The sequence below is a fragment of the Pantherophis guttatus genome, chromosome 3 (genome assembly GCF_059756535.1).
Source record: "Pantherophis guttatus breed Tessera chromosome 3, ASM5975653v1, whole genome shotgun sequence".
Lineage (NCBI taxonomy): Eukaryota > Metazoa > Chordata > Lepidosauria > Squamata > Colubridae > Pantherophis > Pantherophis guttatus.
The window spans coordinates 154,389,912-154,414,221 of record NC_142065.1 but is presented as its reverse complement, the minus strand read 5'-3'; positions in this window follow the sequence as shown (position 1 = coordinate 154,414,221).

Genomic DNA, 24,310 nt, shown 5'->3' with positions numbered 1-24,310 from the left:
CCTTTTTACCTTTGGTCGGCATAGGACAAGAGCGGTAGAACAAGCCATAATTCTACTGTACAATAAGAATTGTACAATAACAGAGTTGGAAGAGACCTTGTAGGTCATCTAGTCCAACCCCCCGCCCAAGCAGGAGACCCTACACCATTTCTGACAGCTGGCAGTCCAGTCTCTTCTTCTTCATGTTACTGCTTTAGTTTGTGCTTTTGGGGAGATTAGATTCTTTCATAGTGGTAAACAAAATTCTTAATCTGAAGCAACTCCCAATGGGAGCTTGGGAAGAGCCTTTGAGGACAATGTGGTGGTGTTGATTCAAGGCAAGTTTACGTGGTTCTTGCTCCTCCCTACGGCATTCATTCTTAGATGCTTGGTGTGAACAGATATAGTCTACACCCTCTCATACTCATGGCCAAGAAAGTATTGCTTGGAAGTTGTTAGTCCTAATAGAAGAGAGCTGAGCTTCCCCTGGGGCTTCTTTATTTGTTTTTCCCCAGGCAAGAAATCTGACAAAACTCAACCTTTTCTATTTGGAGAAGCCAGCAGGCAATTTATCCAAGCAAAGCCTGGAACCTATGCTGGCAGGGTCCAGCTTTGCACATTCAAAGGTTGTAGGTTGCAAATCTAAGACTGTATTGTTATTAGAGTTTGTTGCCGTTCTGTCTGGCGAAGATGCTTTTGCAAAAGGCAAGTGGACTTCGCTTTTTTTTTTTTTTTAATTTGATTTATATGCCGCCCTTCTCCGGAGACTCAGGGCGGCTTACAATGCGTTAAGCAATAGCCTTCATACTTTTGTATATTTTATACAAAGTCAGCTTATTGCCCCCACAAACTGGGTCCTCATTTCACCTACCTTAGAAAGGATGGAAGGCTGAGTCAACCTTGACCCTTGGCGAGATTCGAACCAGCAGTAATTGCAGGCAGCTATGTTAATAACAGGGTGCTTAGACCATTGTACCATCAAGGCTCTTTTCCTTGAAGACGTTTCACTTCTCATTCAAGAAGTTTTTTCAGTTCTGACTGAAGTACTATGATGCATCCTGATGGAAGCAAGTTGATTCTGCCTGTGAAAAATATGGTTCTAATTTTATCCTTGTTTGTTGGTTTGTTTGTTTGTTTCTGGTGAAAACCATTTATTTTATAAGATTACAAGGTTGTATCATTTTAATTTGATACATAGATTAAAATTTAACTTTTAAAAATGACATATTTATTTATTGCCCAACCTTTTCCCCAATAGAATCATTAGATATTCACTGAGGACTTTTCATCAATTCATTTATCATATTAAGGAGACTTGGTAAAACCTATCAGACACCTTGTCAATGAGGCGCTCTGTATTTTATAGTGATGATTTTAATGAGAGTTGTTTTATTTCTAAATGAAATGTATCAATAAGCATGTCATTATATGTAAAGACGTGACCAAAGGTTTTGTTTGGAGATTTAGCTGTGGGGACTGTCATGATTAAGTCCTGCATTTCCAAGCTAACCGATACATCATTGATCATTATTGGGCATCTGCTTGGTGTCATGTTTGACCTGCTGAGAATCTATCCTAACATCTGTGTAGAGAACTATGAGTCTCAACAGCTTTAATCATCTCTTACTAAAAAGTCCTATACTGGATATCATTTTCCATGTGTAGCCCAAGGGGTGGGGTGAGGGAACTAGGATTGCTGTTGAAAAGACAATGAGCCTTTCAAGGAGAAACATGACTTTGTTAAATTTGTGAAAGTGAAATAACAATAGATGGCCCTATTGTTCCCATTGTAGTTTTCTTGAAATAAATCCTCTTGATTTTAATGGACTTAGTTCCCAAGGAAGCATAGCATACCTGGGTGAAACACCTTATTTTAATCTTCCAATTATGCTTCAGATTTTATTTCTGTCATGAAAAATATTTTTCTTCAAATAACCAGAAAGTTAATTGCAGCACGAGAAAAAACTATATAGCGGTAGGGGTGTATCTATCGTGTCATACTATTTTTCCATACATCAAATTCCAGAATGTATCTCACCAACTGTTTCCAAAATATTATAAGAAGTGATCTGTCATTCACACCATTCCAGGAGTTTAAAAGCTATTAGTATTGATTTATGATTTTTACTATTTTAACTTTCAAATATTTAATAGTATTTTCACTTTCATAATCAAAACCTAATTTTTTTTCTGGGTTTATATTCAAGAAAATATATTTAGGATAATTCACTGTGTCAGCCTCATTGCAGGATAAATATATATATATATATAAGGTTGGGAGGGGCTTTTGCCCATATAATACTTTGAGATTGAAAAAAAAGATTTATAGGATCAGGATTTGAAATCAATAGAGAGATTTAAATAGCTGTCACATCATTTTCTCATATTTTTTTGCATTTGATACTTGTAGACTGATATACAAGTTTCAGGCTTCATGGCTAGACTAACTTGAAATTTAGACTTTTTCTTTTCTCACAGTTTTAAAATGAGTTTCATATGCCTTCTTTTTCATATATAGAATGAGACTTATCCGATATATCCTCCAAAAAACTGTATACCGTGTACCATTAACTATGTTATCCAATCAGAAAGCAGCAATTAGTATAATATACAGACACACTTAATTAGGACTAACGTGTAGTTAATACTTTATTTGATATTGAAGGAAGGAGAAGAGAATTTAACATTTAGACTTGTAATGTAACATTCCAATATGCCACAATTGCTATACTATTTACTTTTCCTAGTTATTTGGCTGTTCTGTCAAGCTTCATTCCTATATCAGTTAATTGTAATCACATATTTTAAAACCATGACTTGAAGACCAAAAGGTTTTCTTAATTTTAAGAAAAGTGGGTAGGAATCAAACTGAAGAGCAGACGGGGGGACTCATACGTGGGCATTTGTGATTTATTATTCCCCATAAATTGATTCAAAATAAGAAATGTCCAACTGCAAACCTTTTCGGTTGTCTGGTAATTGAATGTTTGCATGCAGTCCAGACTATCACTGGTGAATGCTGTAGGCTTATGTGACAGAAAGAAGATTGACTGAGAAAGAGGAAGGAAAAGGAGGAGAGAAACGGGGGGAAAAATGAGGCTGCCAGCAGTTAATTGACCATACAGATCCAATGTGACAAGCAGTGCCCTCTCGATGAAGGATGATACTTTTGAGAACGCATCTTCCTTTGTTGCTGTTGTAAGACTAACAGACTATGGTTGGGGGAAAAACTCTTTGGTTGTGGAATCTTCAGGATTTGGAAAACCAGGATGAGGTTTGAAACATGTCATAAGATGAACATTTTCATGCCTTGTCTGTAAGAGAATGCAGTAGATTGACAGTGGTGTCAGCCAATAGGACAAAACTGATCAATGAAGTGTTCATCACAGAGATTTTTTTTTTTTTACATACTGTACACCCCAAATATACTGTTTGTTTCATGAGGTTTCATTATGCAAAAATTCCTTTGGTTTGCCCTGTCTTGATTCCTCTGCTTTCAGATTGCTTAACACATTGTAAGCTGCCCTGAGTCTCCAGAGAAGGGCGGCATATAAATTAAAGCAAAAAAGCAAAAAAAAAAAAAAGATTACTTTTAATAAGTTGAGCATTTAAGAAAGAAGAATGATTAAAGAACAATATGTGGAGAGTAACTGGATGGTATATGCAGATGAAGAGATTTGTTTTACATTTTCCTTAAAGAGAGACGCCATGAAAAAAGAAAAATGATGTTGATCTCCTCTAAAACTGTTTGGATTTGTATAGAGGAAGACTGAGATCACTGTGTAAATTGACAGGACTTTGTTACTCCCAGGCCTATATAAGCTCTTAGCTTCCTAACCTCCATTGGGGTTCCTTTCAGTGGTGGGTTTCTACCGGTTCGCCCCGGTTCCGGCGAATTGATAGTGGCAGCGATGGGAGGCTCCACCCACCCGCCCGGATGTCATCACGGATGCTCTACACATGTGCAGAATGTTCTGAGCATGTGCAAAAGTGCCACACGTGAGCGAAGCGAGCAAGCGCATATGCACGCTCCCTATTCCGAACCGGTAGCAAAGGTAAGTGGAACCCACTACCCGTTCCTTTATGAAAATTCCAAGCCAATCTATCAAAACTTTATAACAGGGATGGGGAACAATTGTTCTGCCCCAGCTACGGACCCCAAAGAATGCAGCACACACAAAGTCTGTACAAAGCTTAGTTTACTAATTAAGGACTACTAATGAGCTTTCTTAGTAGTTGTTCGAACACAAGTACAGTTTAAATCAGTCTTTTCTGAACAAGGGCTGTTAATTTAACTTCATTAACAGCCAACAAGAATCCAAAGAATAATAACTCAATTCTGAGGCACAGTATTTCAGATAACTGTAATCTTACTGTGGTTGGCAGAATGCCCAGAAGCAATTTGCAGGAAAACTGACAAGAGATAAACAAGAGCTGAATCAAACGTTTCTGGAATCAAGACGCGAAGGAATATGAACGAAGTTGTTTCCTGCAAATTGCATCAGTCGTCGTCCTTCCTTAAATAGGCTAGGTGAGTGGCCAATTAGCCCCAAGCCTTACTCTTGAGGAGACCTCCTCCTGAGGAGTCACTGCTGCCTTTTGGCAGCTCTGTGCGCCTGTGCATCGAGAAGAGGCTCCTCCTCTTCTTCCTCTTCACTTATGGGAGCTTCTGGAGGTTCTGAAGTCCCTGGCTGAATCCCCGCCTCTGGCACCACATCTTCTCCAGCCTCCTCATTGTCTGACTCGAGCGCCAGCTGCACAAGCTGCTGGCGCAGCACCACACCAGCCTCCTCCCTGTCGGAATCAGCTACTAACTGCACAGGCCGCTGACAAGCCACAACAACGATTGTCCTTTTATGACTTGTGGACTTGTGACATGGCTCAGGAATTCTGGGAGTTGAAGTCCACAAGTCACACTGGGATCATCGTTCCCCACTTCTGCTTTACAAATATAAATTATGTTTAACCACCTCATGGTGCCTGTCAACATAAAATGTATGAGTGGAAATGTAAGGAAAAGAAGCTTTTAAAAAAATATTGGAAATAGAAACCAAGGCAAAAATGGAACTGTTTGGGGATGGGGGGGGCAGTCCTCATAGTATAAAATATCTTGTGATCAAAAATTAAAATGAGCATACCAACAACACATTAGTGATTTAGTAATGCCAGTGCAGGTAATAAAGTATTAATGCTCACCCAGATTTTTAAAAATACAAAATGAAATTCAGTGTCCTGTTAAAAACCAAGCTATTCATAGTTATTAATAATGTGCTTGTGGCTCTGATATTCTGCAACTAGGATTAGACCTTGAAGCCATCTCCACATCCATGGCCATCCACCCTAACAAACCCAGAGAGCAGCAGCAGATGGAATAATGGCATGAATATCTACATCATCATCTAGACTAGTATGGACATGTCAGACTTTATTGTGATGACAATATCTGTCCGAATCAGACATGTTTGCAGATGTTCACTTTCATATTTGTAGTTGTGCTGATGCCTACATATATACTGTAAATGCATCAGGACAACAGAACCAAGCTCTATTCATCTTATCATCATTTCTATGATTTGAGTGAGTTTAAAATTTTAAAGGGAGCCACCTGATGTAGTGGTTAAGTCATTCAGCTAAAAACCAGGAGACTGTGAGTTCTAGTCCCGTCTTGGGCATGAAGCCAACTGGGTGACTTTGGCTTGGACCACTCAGTTTCTCTCAGCCCTAGGAAAGAGGCAATGATAAACCATTTTGGAAAAACTTTTGCAAGAAAACTGCAGGGACTTGTTGAAGTAGTCGCTGAGAAATGGACACGACTGAAATGGGAGGGGAGCCTCTTTATTGAAATAATTTCCTTCTTTCTCTCAGTATTTGCATTGCTTCCCAACCCTCAAAAAAGTATGTGGAAAACAGAAAGAGCAATAAAACAAACAATAGTGTGCATGTGGGAAAGAACAGAACATTTGTAATGTAAATGTAAACATAAATAAAGTAATGCACAGGAAATTATTTTTAAAACGCAGCCCTGGACATTTATTAATACCTACATTTAAAATTATTTAGCGATACCACCAAACATTACACAAAGTTAAGCGCAATTAAGTGACTATACCAGGGGTGAAATCCAGCAGGTTCTAACAGGTTCTGGAGAACCAGTAGCAGAAATTTTGAGTAGTTCGGAAAACTGGCAAATACCACCTCTGGCTGGCCCCAGAGTGGGGTGGGAATGGAGATTTTGCAGTATCCTTTCCCTGGAATGGGGTGGGAATGGAGATTTTGCAGTATCCTTCCCCTGCCACACCCACAAAGCCACGTCCATCAAGCCACGCCACGCCCACCAAGCCACGCCCGCAGAATCAGTAGTAAAAAAAAATGGATTTCACCACTGAAATATACCCCAGTTCAAAACATGAATATATTGCATGGGTCTTTTTAGAATTAGTTTGGCAGCTTTGAAGAGGCCAGAGGAATTCAGCCATAGCACAGAATTAGAATTAGTAACATTCAAATATATACTTGGGACCTTCATATACGCAGCTCAGAGCTTTTTATTTGGTGTTACAGTTGTCAGTACTCAAAGATTCATGAATCCTGCAGTGGTTCTACTAATTTCTACTATTTTATCTTACAGTATAAAAGGTGACTTGGTTGCATAAGGCACGCTAAGTGAGGGCACGGCATTAAGTCAAAGATACCCCCAAATTACACTTGGAGAAGCCATCTTGTCTCAGATAAGTTACAGAAAGAACAAAACAGGCTACACTTAAAGTGACCTTGTTAACTTTACGAGAATTACCCTCAAGTTTCTCTCTGCCTTCCATGAAAACAACCTCTCTCATGGAAGTCAATTTTCTAGTGATCTTTCCATTGCAGAGTTAACTCGGTCACCCATTTCTGGATTTGAGGGTTACACTTTTTCAATTAAGGAGCACACAGTGAACAGAAAAACCTGTAAAACTGGAATGGTACAGAGACATGTTATAACAATTCTTTGATGTACAGAGCTAATTTTAGAGCCTTTAAAATCAATTCTTATCACCGGCAGGTAAAGTCAAAAATAGAAGACCCATGAATCTGGGTGAGGTCAGACTCCTTTACAGGTTCAGGTTGATTGGTTTGCAATAAAACCACTGAGATCTGCTAGTTTTTTAATGAGCTTTTCTCTCAAGAAGTGAACTTGTATTTCCAACAAGGATTGTTCAGGAAGGATGTGCGCTAAACAGAAACTCCCACCAAAACTCCCCGTGTGATCTGGGATTTAGTTCACTTGTTTGCTGGGCTGTTGAGAGAAGTGGTCGGGATTATTTCTTTTAGTGCAAAACAATTCAGCACAATCAAGCATGGAAATAGAGGATAAAGGAAGCCATATTTCTGAATGGAAAATTAGATTACATTATAACAGATGTTGTGACAAAGTTGCCTAAGCGAACAGTCAGCAGAGAAAAATATCACTATTTGGGATTTATTTTTAGTTGAATAGTTGGGTATATATTTAAATGTTAAATGTCCAAAGGTTGCACTAAGTGCTTCAAAATGGTCTCCAAGTTGTAGAGTGCACTATTATTATTCTGATTAAGATTTAATTTCTTAACAATTTAGCAACATTCTGATCTAGTCATCAAATTCCTTGGAGCCTAATTGTTATGGAAATAATACAATTCCACTATTTTCAATATGGTGCCTATGGCTAGGAATGTGGCTACCAATTCTCCTTTCCCATTTGACTGTTTAAAAGCGTTTAATTTTTTAAAAAAATTAAAAAACAACACAGTACAAGTGCCACAAAGAGTCACGAAATGCTCAATTTAGAAAAATTTAGGCTTATATCATTTCTGATAGCTAATGTTACTGAACAGTCCTATTTTCAAGTAAATTTGCATAAGACTGCAGAGAGAGAGAGAGAGAGAGAGAGAGAGAGAGAGAGACCGTGTTTCCCCGAAAATAAGACCCTGTCTTATATTTTTTTGAACCCTGAAATAAGTGCTTGGCCTTATTGCCATGCGCTCAAAAGACCAATTGGGCTTATTATTAGGGGATGTCTTATTTTGGGGGAAACAGGGTAGATATAGATATAGATATAGATATAGATATATAGATATAGATATAGATAAAGAATCATAAACATCCTTCCCTGAGAATATGCTTTATTGAATTCAGCATGAGATGCTTTTGAGTAGACACCTCTGGATTTAGGCAGTACCAGATGTTACTTAGATTAAAGTTCAGCAATTCCGTAAACACCTTGCAAGAGCTTTCAAAGTTCTTTCTAGGAGAGTAATTCTAGGGCAGTTTTTTTTTTCTTTTGTTGGTTTATTATAAATGTTAAAACAAAGAAAAGATCTTGAGTTCTGCTCAGAGTACGAGGTGGGTTTTTTTTTTTGGAAAATTACCTGTCTGTCACTGTGGGGATATCAACTTCACAGAATGTTGTGAAGATGCTGTGTAGGACTCAGGAGAGCTCGCAGTATGACCTCAGGGGAGAAGAATGTTTCTAGAAGGATTTGAACAAAATTGAATGCCTAAATAGAAGAGCAGCATTAGTAGATAAAATGAACACAAGGTGTACTTCTACTTCTTTACACAGCAGGTAGTAGAAACAGCTAGCCTTTCAATCTGCCCTTTCAATCTACCACTTCTGGATCACCTGCAGTTTGTTTTTCTGCTCTGCCAGAAGTATATGAGAGAATAAACAGTCTTGAGAAGTCACTGATCAATGAAGCTATGATTTTATTTGAGAAATGTATATCCCGGGCCTTGAAAGATAGTCTCGGGAATTGGATTCTTTTGATCTACAGAAAACTCTGGGCAAAGTCCTATCTGGCCATAGCTCCTACCTGCTCATTAACTAAGTACCCAAAATGACAACTCTTTTCTCCATCCAGAGATATTGCTGGGAATACTGTTACTGGATTGCCACAAAAGTTATCAAGTAAAAACAACTTAGTCCGGGGGGGGAGGGAAGGGAGGGAGAGAGATTATTTTGTCCCTGACAATTTCTAGACTGCCTAGTTTGTGACTATCCATGTCATTTCTCCTCAAGATTTTTTTATATTTCTATAAATCCGATGAATCTAAACTCAATTAATGAATTTATCATTCATGTTTATAATGGTTTTCCACAGCTACTAAATGATTTTTGGCCAAGATACCATCTTTAAAAATTTTCAGCTTCTTTGTCAAATTAAATTATTTTTGTACAAAAGTTTTTCATTTGTTGGTTTTTGGCTTTCTTTTAATCCCTTTTAATCACAAGCATCCAAAATTCAATACATAGAAACAAATTCAGTCCAGGTAGCACAAAACGATGTTTGAGAAAGTGAATATAATACATTTTTACAACCTTGTGTTGTTGTTTTTTTTCTCCAGGTGGCATAACAGCTCTGAAGAGCAGTCACACAATCTCAGGAAAAGGGAGGGACATATGGGTATTAGATATGCATGTATGTTATGTTGTTTGTAAACTGCCCAGAGTCATTTAGATGATATAGGTGGTGTGGAAATTTGATAAATAAATACATGTGCTGCAGTATGCCTGAAGCTCCATTTTGGAATTCAACCTGAAATCCTCTGCAGCCACAATATTAAAAGGCAAGCAGAACAAGCCACTAGAACCGTGAAGGCGAACCTATGGCACGTGTGCCACAGGTGGCATGTGGAGCCATATCTGTGGGCATGCGAGCATTGCCCTAGCTCAGCTCTAGCACACATGCATGTGCTGGCCAGCTGATTTTTGGGCCTTCCAGGCCCACCGGAAGTTGGGAAAGGGGCCGTTTCCGGTCTCGGGAAGGCCTCTGGGGAATGGGAAGGCTGTTTTTGCCCTCCCCAGGTTCCTACTGAGACCACCATGCCATCGCATGCCAAAAGCGGAGGGAGGGAGGGGGGATTGCACGTGCATGCATGGGGGGCAGGAGTATTGAATTATGGGTGTGGGCATGCACACACACAACTCCCCCCCCCCGCGCTCCCCTCACTTTTGGCACACGATGGCAAAAAGGTTAGCCATCACTGCACTAGAATATAACCTGACAGTAAACCCCACTCCTTACTAGCACTGATGATGTTACCTAGTTTGGGAAATGAAACGTCTGCAAGAGAACAAGCAAGCTCAGAGACCACCGAGGACCTCTGACAAAATTAAAATTATGTGTTAAGTAAACGAAATCTCAGGAAATGCATCTAATTCACTCCTTACCTCATCATGCTGTGCTTTGGTGTTGCACTCTATGGTACAAATAACTTATCCTTTTTATTTGTCAGGTAGAGAATTTGTCCAGATTCTTTATGCTGCGATACTGTATCAAGACACAGTCGAAAGACTTAAGAGAAGAATGTCGGGTTTGGTTCTGAATCCTCTAAGACCATTAACGTCATTACAACATAAAGCGGTTGGTTTTATTCCTTATAGACTGTTTAAGGGAAGCAACATCTGCCAAGGATGGGGATTCTTTTACTAGTAAACAGTAACTTAAGAACACCAGCTCTTTTTTTTCTGAATTAAAAGACAACTTGATGGCTGGAGATAAAACTGATGCAGGGAAAGTATTAAAAGAGAAATAACCTCAAAAGAGACAGAGAAAATCTTTTTACAAATTTAGCGCAACTGTCTTCATATGTGCTATTCGACATCATTCAAATCCCAGTACTATCGTTACTTTTCTGCTTTTATTATCTTTTGGAGTGTTTTCCGTAACCCTTTAGTAAACATTCTAAGCAACAGCCTGAGGCCTTGATTGTAAGCATAACAAATAAATTCAACTGAAATTAATGGGATTTTTTTTTCCCCTAAGTGAATTTAGCTTGAGTCCAAGTTAAATTTAAATCTTTATTTTGAAAATGGACAATCATCCCACTTTGGTCATCAAACTGGCTGATGACCATGATCCCTTAAAACAGTGGTCCCCAACCTTTCCAGCTTTGCAGAGCAGTGGGGGGGGCAGAGGGGAAATAATTATCTGCGAGCGGCAGACAAGTATGCACAGTTCCATTTGCATGAGCTGTGGCCACATGCACTCGCAAGTGCCCATTGCTCGTGCAAATAAAGCTGTGTATACGAGTTTGTGCCAAATGAGCTGCGGCCCAGTACTGGGAAATGGCGCAAGGGTTGGGGATCTCTGCCTTAAAATGATTGTCAAGTGTTCTAAAACCTCTCACAATTTTCCATTCCCGAAAAGTGCCCCAATGGAATTTAATAAAAAGAATCCAAAGATTTTATAGGCATGTAAGATATAACAAAGGAAGCTAAACCATCAGTAAAAAACATAAGCTCCTTTTTAACATACTTTGATTAAATGCTGCAGATATATCAAAAAGTGCAATTCTACAGTTATGTAATTGGTAATTTTTATCAAGCAAGCTCAACACTTTAAGTTCACGAGTGTTAAAAAATAGTCACTATGTCGAGCCACATTTATGTCCTATGACCCCTGTCTTTATAAAATAAGGGAATTTTCTGGCTGTGACAGTAAAGGCTTGCAAAAGTGCTGAATTGTTCTTCATACCAATATCAGTGCCAAAACTTTAAATGTATTGTGACATTCAAGAGAATTAGACTAAAATGGAGGTGTTCAAAATTCTTCTAAAATATGTAAATGATCCATTGGAAATTTCTTATTGTGTGGAAGGAAAAAGATAATATTTGTTCATAGATTATACCTTCCATTTAGCTCTAAGAAAAATTTGGGGTGATGCTGCATAGAAGTTGCAAAGGAGACAGGGAACAGGCCAAATTTAACCAAATCTCTTCTTCCTATAAGGCAGGGGTATCAAACACAAGGCCCGTGGGCGGGATATGGCCCACGATGTGGTCAGATCTGGCCTGCAGGGCCATCCTGGAAAATGTAAGGGGCCGGCCTGCATCGCTTCAACCCATTCTACCCAATGCAAACTACCCAGTTTGGGAAGTGGCATCAAGCTGGCCACGCCCACCCAGTCGGCCATGCCCACCCAGTCAACCATGCCCAGTGAATGGTGTCAAGCTGACCACGCCCACCCACTTGACCACACCCATCCAGTTGGCCACAGCCAGCTGGCCCCCCGAGGTCAGCCACAGCCCTGATGCTGCCCTCAATGAAATTGAGTTTGACACCCCTGCTACAAAGTCATCATGCTTTGCTTGGAAACTACTTTAGACTAATTGCTTGAAACTAGAAAAAATGCATTTTTTTCTGCATGCCATTTGATCTATGATACTGGTACTAAATTTCATAAGTGAGCATGGATAGCCTATCTTAGTATCTTAAGGATAAACAGAAATTAGTTTTAAAGCCCATAAAGCTTCAATTAAGTGCTGAAGAGCAACTTTTTTGGATCTGATGTTCTCTGGAAGGGTTGAATTCAGGGGTGGGTTCTACATACCTTTACTACTGGTTTGCAACAGGAGCATGCACGCACGCTTCTTCTGCACATGCACAGATCGTCAATTATGATGTCCGGGCGGGTGAGTGGAGCCTCCTGCCACTTTTACTACCGGTTCTAAAGAACCGGACAGAACCAGGAGCAACCCACCACTGGCTAAATTATACGACAATTGGAATCATAGAAGCTTATTGATTTCAGCTAAACTACTATAAGTATTACCTGTTGTTATACCAGGAAATATTCAAACAAATTTGTTCATCTAAGCCATGAAAGCCAGCTGGGTGACTTTGAGCCAGTTACTCTCTCTCTCTCTCTCAGCTGAAGACCCCTCTCAGGGTTGTTGTGTTCCACCTTGACTTATTTGAAAAGAATAATTAAATAAATGTGTTTTATGTTGGCCTGAAAGCAATGTACAAGAAAAAAATAGAAAATACTTTTCTTGAACAAGTTTGGATAGAACATGAGAACAATGAGCTACTCATGTAGTGAGGCCATGCTAAATGTTATATCGTACACATGCCTTGACCGTTGTTTGCAAAATCCAAAGGATTCACAACAAAGCTGAGAAAATGTACTGTAAGTGCAACAACCCCTTTTCATTAATAAGAAATCAATGTAGCAGCATCAACAGCTATCCTTCAGCAGCTTCCAAAAGAACAAAAAATGTAAATCTGTATGCACATATACATGCATACACATATGAACTGAGTTTTACATGGAATCTTTTCTTTGTCCCAGTAGGATTTTTGCTTTTGGGTTTTTGTTTTGTTTTGTTTTGTTTGGCTTCTTTAAAAAGAAGAAATGGGAATTTCAGAATAAGTTCCCATGCTGTTATATGCACTTAACCAGGGATTTAAGATTTGTCTGTGCTCTCTGTGGTATTTCATAGAAAACAAAAATTGACTGCTATTTCTTTGTTGTTTTGTTGTTGTTCTGAAGCAAAGGGTGGGAGGGAAATCATGCAGAGAAGTTCCCTTGTTGCCTCAGTCAGCTTTCCATGGTGCATACAGCTGTCTCAAGTGAATTAGAGGAGTGTCCTGAAAGCTGCCATTGATCTGTCTAGTCGCTTGTTTAATTTCCCATTGCACTAAAATGGTTCCTCTCTCTTATATAACTGATGCTAATGTACAATAAATATTTCCCTACTGAGATTTATGTCAAATATCAAGAATCTCTTGGGAATGATACATTAGACTTCAAATTTATCATCCTGAAATCAGGAGAGGATTCTGGCTTCTTTGCTGAGGTCATTCCTTGGCATAACATATGCGGTAAGATTTTTGTTTGCAGAGTTTGTTTTAAATACTAAAAGCTATTTTATACATAAATAGATCCAGTGATGCAAGCAGCAAGAACCTCGTTCATCAGATACCCCCAAGCACACATTCACACTGCACTACTATGCATATTTCACCAAATGCGTGTTCAGTGGGACTTGTACCATAATATATGCAGTCTCAAAATCAGGGTTATCAAAGGAAAGATTAAAATAATAAATTCAGTATGCTGGTAAATTTGGGGAAGCTCCCATAGATAGTTAGGTAAGCGTGGGGACATCACATGACTGGAGATGCACCTGTGGGATTTTAGTAGGTTTATGGTTCGCCAATTTATTTCTTCCATGGCCTGGGTCCTTCATACTGGGATAAGTTTCATGTTACTGAGATGAATGGAAATGAAGTGCTGTGTAATTATTAGTTTTGTTGCTGGCAGATCAATCATTTGCGATGAACTGCTCACAAAGGTCACGTATGACCTTTCGGCTGGAATTTAACTGGCACCACAGTTGTGATTTGCTCACAGCGGCAGTCCCCTGCTGGCTGTATTATAACAGTCTTGGCAGCATTAAAAGGCGGGCCCGCATTCCATGTCATTGGGCTTCTTATAATTATGACAAATGACTAAATGTGTTATTTTCGGCAAAGCAGTGGCAGTCAAAAGGGGGTACTTAGGGTTTGTAAGAGGTGATGGCTTGGCGTGCCTTCTCCTTTTCTTGACTTAACACAGGCTGAATCATACATGGCCACCCCACTGACAACCGAGCAGAGTGTGAATCTCATTTCACAAGGTTGCTGCTGTTGCTGCTGCACAGCTGCAAGCCTTTCTTGTCATCACCAACGAAAGCAGAACCCGTAGATGCTGATGCTGCCATTCAGTTTACTGAGGAGGGTGAGGAACTAGGGAACCTCGTTGGCTTTATTTCTGGCACAAATGAATGGGAAAAGCTCAGTCCTCGAGTAGATTTTATTGAGATTATTCATAGATGGGAGAGATTGAGGGCCAAAAGAAAAACACTGGAAGTGGCAATTTCACACTGAAAAGCAGTCCGCTAAGGCAGAGAAACTGATGTGAAGAAAGATCTAGATATGAGTAGGGAAACTTGAGGTAAAATGAACCATCAGAATTTCAGGCACAACAGTAATCTGAGGCTATTTTGAGATTTAGAATTGTAATTGGTTTGGAAGTCAGGAAGAGTCAGAGTGAGCTCTATTAATGTAGGACAGCAAGCAAGAATGTCATCATGTGGAAAATTATCACTACCTTCAAACTGAAGCCCTACTTATCTGTGGTATACTAGACAACTCATGCCCCATTAGGTCATTGTTCAGAGATATTTCCTTACATAAAAAGAGAAATAGAATGACCATGGGCAAAGCAGTGGGACAGGAGCAACTTCTGACTTCCTGCCAGCTTCCCTCTTGAGTTGATTGTGGGAAGATGATGGCAGGGAGTATCAGAAATCCTCCTTTCCCTTCCTTTATTTATTTATTTGATCCCACATTTATTATTATTATTTTACAAATAACTCAAGGTGATAAATATATCCAACACAACTTCTTCTTCCTATTTCCCCCACAACATCACCCTTGTGAGATGGGTTGGGCTGAGAGAATGTCTGGCCCCAAGGTCACCAGTTGTCTTTCATGAGTAAGGTGGGAGTTGAACTCACAGTCTACTGCTTTCTAGCCTGATGTCTTAACCACTAGACCAAACTGGCTTCCATTCCATTTTCTTTCTACTAGGCAGGTGAGTGGCTGATCCTGAGTGGAGGAGGAAGCAAAGCATTGAAAGACTGGCTAGGAAACTATCATGGAATATTGAAAATGAAGATCAGAGCAACACAGCAACAGCCCAGCAGCATTGAAGCAGCCACAAGCTTCTCATCTTTCATTCCCTCAGGAATCATGAGTCTCAGATTTTGGATTCATTCTATAAGTTATCTCATTTAAGGTTCCTTGGCTCAAAATTTATTGACCTATGATACACCATTTCACCCAGTTAAAAGTCACAACAATGAGAGTTTTAATGGCATACAGAATCCTAAACTGATTTAAAAATATACTTAATGTAATAATTTCTAGTGGGAAAAAAGGGAGGCTAGCAGAGGTGAAATTACCTTCGCTACTGGTTCGGAAATGTGAGTGTGCGCACCTCTTCTGCGCATGCACAGAGGGTCAAAACTGCGACATAATGACGTCCTGGTGGGTGGTGGAGACTCTCGCTGCCGGCCCTACCAGTTCGCGCAAGCCTGATAGATCTGTCCGGATTTCACCGCTGGAGACTAGGATAAAACAATATTATAAAACCTAACAAACCAACAATATACTAGGATTTCAACTCTGAATTCTGAGCCAAGCAGACATGCAGAACAAATAAGCTGCAGAAGGTTTAGCTAAAAAGAGTCAAAATTTAGTTTTCAAAAAATGGCAACAGCTTGTGTGACCGCTAAAACTAATTTATAAACATGCTAATGCATTGAAGGATATATAGATCATTTCTTTATTCTCTTTTATAAAAAATAATTTTATTAAAAGACTTTATATATACTGTATAAGAAATACATTCAAAGAAAAAATATAGTAATGGGAAAAAGAAAAAAATAGAAAAAAGGAAATAAAGGATCAGAAATCATTAAAAAATACAAAGGGATTATTGCATGGATAAAGAAGAAAAGATTTGGCATTAGCCACCATATAGGTATGGTTGGTAAAATTGACAGAACTTTCTGAGATAGCCAAATTAACTTCTTTGATTAGGGTAGGTCATTATTGACATTCATCAATGACTAGAACCTCCTTGTGGACTTTTTGCATATAAAAGAAAATGATTTTTTGACTTGTGGTCTTAATATAGATTATAGAAAAAAGGGACTTATGATGTACTCTTATAGAGAGAGGTTGGATTAGAATTGTACTATATATAAAATTGCTGAGAGGACGATCAGAAGATGTATATGTATGATATTCATTTATTCTCACCCTCCATTAGTTAATAGGACAGTTTTGGACAATGGATTAAAACTGCATCAAATTAAAAAGAAATGTAACTTTGGAACAATGTGATCTAAAAGGCATGTATATCTGATTGCTGTCTGGGTAGCACATCACATGCAGATTCAGTGCCTTGGGCTCCATGGAGGTAATGTGGAATATAAATGAAATTGTTTGTTTGTTTGTTTGTTTGTTTGTTTGTTTGTTTGTTTGTTTGTTTGTACAAGGAAGTTCCAGAATTTTGGGCATTGCAATATTTATGTTTTGCTCGTTATGCTACACTGAAGTTTTGGTTTTGTTTGCTTGTTTATTTTTAGCAGAACAAACCCTTGGAGATATGGTTGCTCTTTTGCCAATGCTACCTTGTTAATTGCATCATGGACCTTATCCTGGTTCAATAGTTTTTCCTACCCTCCTGAAATAAAGCAGCTGGGAATCTGGCATGTTCTGCCCATGGCACAGCAGTGGCCCAGACAAACCTGCCACACAGGTGCTAGATTTGGAATCTGCTCATCGTTCAGCTGCCCTGGAATACTGATTGTCCAGTTTTGGCATCAGAGGAACGTATAGATTTTCTATATCATTTCACCAGGTGACTATGATGTGCTATTACGGGAGCTGCTTTCACTTGAACAAACTTTTTCAAACATTTTTTTAAAAATCTTTCTTGTGCATGGAATTGGTCCATAAAACATGTTTACTCATTTAAATTAGTCAGATTCAGAGGGAAGGCAGAAGAATCACCTTCCATTTTATTTGGTATACTTGCTAGATAGAAGGCATGAGAGTCAATTTGATCTAGTGGTTAAGGCACCAGGATGGAAGTGTGGAGACTGTGAGATCTAATCCTGCTTTAGCCATAAAAGTCAGCTGGGTGACTTTTGGCCCAGTCCCTCCCTCTCATCCCAACCACCTCACAGAGTTGTTCTGGTGGGGAAGAAGGAGTAGGTATCTCCAGCTTGAGTTATTTATAGATTAACTCAATAATTACATTGAGTATAACTCAATAATTAGAAACAAGTATTATTTATAAAAATAATAAAGATGAGATAAAAACTCTAATCAATAAAAATAGATAACAATCTATTCAGTTGCTATTCTCAATGGATATTCTTCTCAGAATTTGAATTGAATTGGGATTTTCTGGTTTAGTATACCACAGAATAGCAATTGCCAGCAAGTAACAGCAGTGAGGTGTTTGTTGCTTTGATTCATTTCAGTCTACCAAGTGACCAAATGCAAAATTCTACAGACCTTTGGTCTGATCGATCCAAAATTTTGAATATGTTATAACTTATCAACATGAATTTTACCTCTAAACATATCCATCCATCTACAGATATGGGTGCAACTTAAAACAGTTCAAAAAGCCAACTAGACTTTCTTGGGTTTATTTTCCTTTTGAAAACATTTTGCTTCTTATCCAAGAAGTTCTTATTTCAAAAGAATAAAAACAAGGAAGTCCAGCTGCCTTTTAGGAAAACCTTTGGGAGAGGAGTCATAGAGAATTGTGCCAAGATAAAAGGACAGTCAAAGAAGGCACCTGTTTCTTCAGTTATTTGGATTTGTGGGAGCGGGGAAGAGATGTGACTAGACAAAAAGAGAAGAGATGGAATACTTCATAAAGCTGGCTATCAGCTTGGAACTGCATTCAGACATTTCAAAGCAATTCTTGTATTTGAGCGATTCAAATAACAAAATTTAGGGATAGATAGAAACATATACTTGTTTTTATTGCCAAAATGTATAACACAAATCACAAGTAAACTCCCATATGTCATCATTGTAATAACTGATGTTACAATATTGGGGAGGGGATGTTTTTAAAACTGGGCATGATGCTTTTCAGTTATGTGTTGATTTGGTTTGCCAATAGTTGTGCTAATGCAACTCCCTCCCATCTCAATATTACATGGCTTTATACAAAGGTTTTCAGATGAGGCTAAATCAACTATAGACAGCAGCGAATAGCTAATTTTGTTCAGAAGTTTAACAGAGTAGTTCAATAGTGGATCAGTTATCTAGTAGGGTGGTAGACTGTCCTTTGCTGGATATCTTCAAGCAAAGACTGGACAGTTCTCTTACAGGAATGCTTTCATTTATATTGCAATATTCTAAGAATTCACTCTAAAAGAAACCATTAACAGGAGAGAAAGCAATTTCTAGTCCAGATTTATACCTTCTCTTCCAAATGAAATAGCTCTAATTATCAGTAAACAGTTCAACAGGGCTTATTGGGCATAGGACTAAAACCTTAGACAACCACTTCACCCTGAAAATAATTGCTAATTTAGCATAAAACAATGTGTGGTCCAAATTCAGCCCTCTGCCTTCTTAACCTCCCAGCTCTAACCAAGTGAAGTTTATACTCTTTCATTTTCCTTTTCACATTTCATGTCCATCCAGACTTCTTTCTTTTCTGTTCCTCAGTGTTTGGGGTACAAAGAAGCAATTAGAGCAACAGCAATTATTGAAAGAGAGATTATTTCCTTTATTGTTCTTTGCTTTTTCAGACACTTTCAATTTAGGGGTAGGAAGAAGCACTTAAGAGCTGTTTGGGGGCCTCTTTTTGCCTCACTTCCTTTCATAATGATATGTTCTCTCGCTGGGTGATATTCAGCCCCAAGCAAAGGCCTATATACCTCCATCAGAAGTCTTAATTTAGGAGGAAAGAATTAAATTGAAAAGGGCCTATGGGGACTCTTTGTGTAGGGATGAATATTGTCCTCTGTGGTGATGAACACTAAGAGAGTTAACTTGTGTCTACTGGAAAAAGTTCCATCTTGTGGGAACATGGTAAAACAATCACAGTGTCTTATGGGAGCATAATAGTAAGCAGGTATAACTGAGCTGAACGACAATCCCTTTACATTCTAATATCCTTCTTAGAGCAAGTGTATTACTTAGGTATAAATGTTCCTACAGTAAATACAGTATTCTAAAGATTGAATGCCTTAGAACAGGGGTCAGCAACCTGTGGCTCTGGAGTCGCATGTGGCTCTTTCACCCCTCTGCTGTGGCTCCCTATCACTCAAAATATGCATCACAACCGCCAATGTGCAACACCCACCAGCATGTGATTTATTGAGCTTTTCAACCCCCAGTAGGCCAACCATGGATAAATCCAAGAAAAGAAAAGTTTCAGAAGAAAACAGAACATTTAATTCAACTACATATGCTCGTTTTGTGGCTGCTCAAGAAATAGGCACAGGAAGTGTTTTGTTGCTCCCGGTGTTTTGTTTTGTTTTTCTGTGGGAAACGGGTCCAAATGGCTCTTTGAGTGTTCAAGGTTGCAGACCCCTGCCTTAGAAGATTAAGCCTCCTACTGCATGATTTTTTCCTTAAAAAAACATCAGCATCCAAACACATTAACCTTAAAGATTTAACTTAAGGAAAAAAACCACCTTATTATATCCTATTCCATTATTGGATGATGCATTTTCCAATTTTATTTAGCACTAGACAGAAATTCCATTTATTAGATAAGAATGAAAAATCCAGAGTTTTCTACTATTTTCTGTGGACATTTATTGCTTCTATCTCGAAGAAGAAGAAAATAGCTGGGCAAACGAAGGAATAGAACCTTGTCAGGAAAGAGAAGGAATTGCCCTGAATCAATAGAGTATTTGTTATTTGTTGGTATTTGTTAGTCGCACAGTCAATCAGATGTTTAGATTAGATTTGGCATTTTTGTCCACCTATTGAGTCCTGGCTCCTCTGATGAGATCTGTCCATTATGGTTTGAACCTCTGGCATAGCTCTCATCCTCTTTGCACCAACCAAGCCTCACAACCCAACCATCGAGTTACTAAGGTTGGCCACACAGATGTTCACACTGGATTTGGCATTTTTCTCCACCTATCAAGTCCTTTGCAAGAATAGAATGGAATGGAATGGAATGGAATGGAATGGAATGCAATAGAATAGAATAGAATAGAATAGAATAGAATAGAATAGAATAGAATAGAATAGAATAGAATAGAATAGAATAGAATAGAATAGAATAGAATTCTTTATTGGCCAAGTGTGATTGGACACACAAGAAATTTGTCTTTGGTGCATATGCTCTCAGTGTACATAAAAAGAAAAGATACATTTGTCAAGAATCATAAGGTACAACACTTAATGATAGTCATAGGGTACAAATAAGCAATCAAATCATGGGAAACTATCAATATAAATCATAAGGATACAAGAAACAAAGTTATAGTCATACAGTCATAAGTGGGAGGACATGTGTGATAGGAACACACAAGAAAATTAATAGTAATGCAGACTCAGTGAATAGTTTGACAGTGTTGAGGGAAGCGATGCGGTGAGCTCCTGTTCTTGCCCCAGCTCCTGCCAACCTAACAGTATGAAAGCTTGCAAATGTGAGTAAGATAAGTAGGTAAATACTTCAGTGGGAAGGTAACATTGCTCCATGACATCATGCTGACCACATGACCATGGAAATGTCTTTGGACAGCACTGGCTCCATGGCCTTGAAATAGAGATGAATACTGCCTCCTATAGTTGGCATTGACTAGTGGAGTAAAATCCACAGGGATTTACATAATATACTATTATGTATCTATTTTATTTTAGACAATATGTTATATTATTCTCTAATCTGACCGGCTTTGATTGACTAATTGATTACAGATAGGCAATCGTTCAGCATTAACACCCATTGAATTAAGAGCAGTATAACTTTTCAAATACCTAAGAATGATAATTCCCACTCTTTTACATTTGGGACTGAGTAGGAAGTCAAGTAGGGGACGCGGTGGCTCAGTGACTGACGCTGAGCTTGTCGATCAGAAAGGTCGGCAGGTCGGCAGTTTGAATCCCTAGCACCGCATAATGGAGTGAGCTCCCATTACTTGTCCCAGCTTCTGCCAACCTAGCAATTCGAAAGCACATAAAAAATACAAGTAGAAAATTAGGGACCACCTTTGGTGGGAAGGTAACAGCGTTCTGTGCACCTTTGGCATTTAGTCATGCTGGCCACATAACCATGGAGACGTCTTCGGACAGTGCTGGCTCTTTGGCTTTGAAACGGAGATGAGCACCATCCCCAAGAGTTGGGAACGACTAGCACGTATGTGCGAGGGGAACCTTTACCTTTACCTTTAGGAAGTCAAGTATATATTGCTTTTTCCTATTCTAAATTGTGAACAAACAGAAATTAAAACAATAGCAAGGATTAAAAACTGAACCGAAACAATTCTTTATTTTTTATGAAATTTGCAGACCACCTGACTCCCATCAACTAGAGTCAAGGTCTTATTTAAAAACATCAAACATCACTTAAGACAGAAATGCTTGCCAAGAAGCTGAAAAGCAAATGAGAAAAACGAACTTCCACAGAGGTTCCCAGCAACTTAAAATGTTGTGACCATGAGCATGCGGATTAAGATCCTAATCTAGCGGCAAGTGGGGAAAAAAAGATAAATTAATATAAACAAGTTGAAAATTATATTTGGCCTGATTTTTTATTGTATTAATGTAACTTTCCATCTAGACATCATCAGATCAGCATGGGTCCAGGCACTATGGAATTGCCTTTCCATATCTCTGGAGTCGCTTAACAATTAGACCTGCCATATTATAATGCATTTGATTTTGGATGAAACAAAAACCACAACATATGTAAAACCCTTTTGTAAAGTGATTAAGAACTGTGAAAGCAAGTATTTTAAGGTTCCTGAATTTTCTTCCTGCTTCCAGCATGTTTATTCTGATGAGAAATCTATTGAGTATAGTCCTTGACTTACGACCACAATTAAGCCCAACGTTTCTGTTGTTAAGTGAGACACTCATTAAGTGAGCTTTGCCCCACTTTACAACTTTTCTTGCCGCAGTTGTTAAGTGAATCTCTGCAGTTGTTAAGTTAGTAACACGGTTGTTAAGTGAAGCTGGCTTCCCCTTGGACTTTGCTTGTCAGAAGGTCTCAAAAGGGGATCACATGACCCCAGGATACTACAACCGTCATAAATATGACAGTTGTCAAGCATCTGAATTTTGATCAGGTGGCTCTGTGGATGCTGCAATGGTCATTTGTGTGACAAACGGTCATAAGTCACTTTTTTCAGCGCCGTTGTAATTTCAAGTGGTCACTAAGTGAACTATTGTAAATTGAGGACTACCTGTATAAGATGGGAGTTTTTTTCCCTTTTTCAAAATTTAGAGTTTTAATGTGAGACTTGGTAGAGATCCTCCATTTTCAGACGTTTGGGTGAGAGATTGATTGATCTAATGCCTTTTTGCTTCCAATCACATTTTCTTCTTGGCCATGCTGAACCAGAATCACGATTTCTCAAAAAGCAAATATAATGAACCCGATGATCTCATTTGTTACTGGAATATAGACTGTGACATGACATTGTTTGGAATATATTTTATAGACTTTGGTAGAGACGATACATTCAGTAGCAGTAGGAGAATTTCAATTATGCTTCCTTCCCCCCTCAGAGCATATATTGCCTTTCTCTCTCTGAAAAAAACCCCCACTCTTTGTAATGTTGATCTTTACCATTCTTTTCCGGTGTTCTGTATCCTCTTTGTCCTTTTCTACCACACACACAACAAAAATCAATTATTGACAGATCAAGATCAGGGGAAAAATGGTCTGAAATGAAAAACCACAAATGTTAGGTATCTTTCAGGGCCCTTTATCATTGAGGAGATGTGACCTTAAGTGTCAGAGTGGGGGGTGGGTCCAGCAGGTTGAATTGTGCCTATTTTATCCACTAAAGTGAACAGACGTACGGGTGTGCTCTAGTGTCTAACTTCTGAATTTAATTCCTTTTTAACACGGAAGGCCAAAAGCCACATTCTTCGAAAGAAGCTCCTGAAACAGACCAGCTGTCCAGGCCTTTTAAACAATCTGTACAATCTGTACCGCTGTCTTTCCTCGCTTGTCCGATGCTTATAGCTTTGATTGATGATTTAGCATGAGGAAAACAGCCACCTGAATTTTCTGAAGGGTGGTCAATGTATATTTGACCCCAAGAGGCCACAGATCAAATGCATATGCATTTCAATAACTTTGTTTTTGATATCTGAAGGAAGGAGGGGAAATCATTCACAGTGGCGGAAGAGGGGAATTGATGAGATTAAATCCTTCTGCCTGAGAGCATCTTGGAAAGGATCTTAAGAGACTGCTGTCATTGCCCCCTGGTCAACTTGTCTTCAGGTCTTTAGCCTTTTCATTTAAAAAAAAAAAGACAAAATATATAATTCTTGGAGGAAGAATAAAAGGAAAGCATGCATATGCTATATGTGTGTTTGTTTGTGTGTTCCATGCAGGCCTTTTCAATGAATAAAAACACTTCACTTAAAACATCATGCCCCCTCTGTTGTACTATCTTTGTACACAGATGCACAGCAAATGGTCAGGAAACAAGACTAGTGGTGGGTTGCCCCCGGTTCAAACCGGTTCGCAAGAACCGGTAATAAAACCAGCGGGAGGCCCCGCCCACCGCCCCGGATGTAGTCATCAGCAATCTGCACATGCACAGAAGGACAGCACGTGTGCAAGCGAAGCGAGCGAGCGCGCGATCCCGTTGCAAACTGGTAGTAAAGGTAAGTAGAACCCACCCCTGAACAAGACAGACATTTATCAAATTTTGTAAGACTAGAGAAGGGTGCATGTTTTTTTATTCAGATGCTAAAAGAGGGAAGTTAGGGGAAATTAAACAATTATCGTGTCAGATAGCATA